Source organism: Corvus brachyrhynchos, unplaced genomic scaffold (genome assembly GCF_000691975.1).
Source record: "Corvus brachyrhynchos isolate BGI_N302 unplaced genomic scaffold, ASM69197v1 scaffold617, whole genome shotgun sequence".
Lineage (NCBI taxonomy): Eukaryota > Metazoa > Chordata > Aves > Passeriformes > Corvidae > Corvus > Corvus brachyrhynchos.
Window position 1 is genome coordinate 17,500 of NW_008239062.1, and position 307 is coordinate 17,806.

Below are 307 nucleotides of genomic sequence, written 5' to 3' on the forward strand. Positions count from 1 at the left end.
TGGGAACGGGGAGCGGCCACAACTGGTGGGAAGCAGACGCTGGTGATAAGGAACGGGCACCGGTGATAAGGACAAGCCACGGGTGACTGGGAGCACCCACTGGGGACAAGGAGCACCCCAAAAGGGGTGGGAACGACCCAGGAGAGATAAGGAGTTCCCAGTGCTGATAAGGAGCTCCCAGTGCTGATAAGGAGCACCCATGAATGATGAGGGGCACCCACTGTGGGTGGGAAACACTCACTGGTGATAAGGAGCTCCCAGTGCTGATAAGGAGCAGCCACTGCTGATAAGGAGCTCCCCCTGGTGA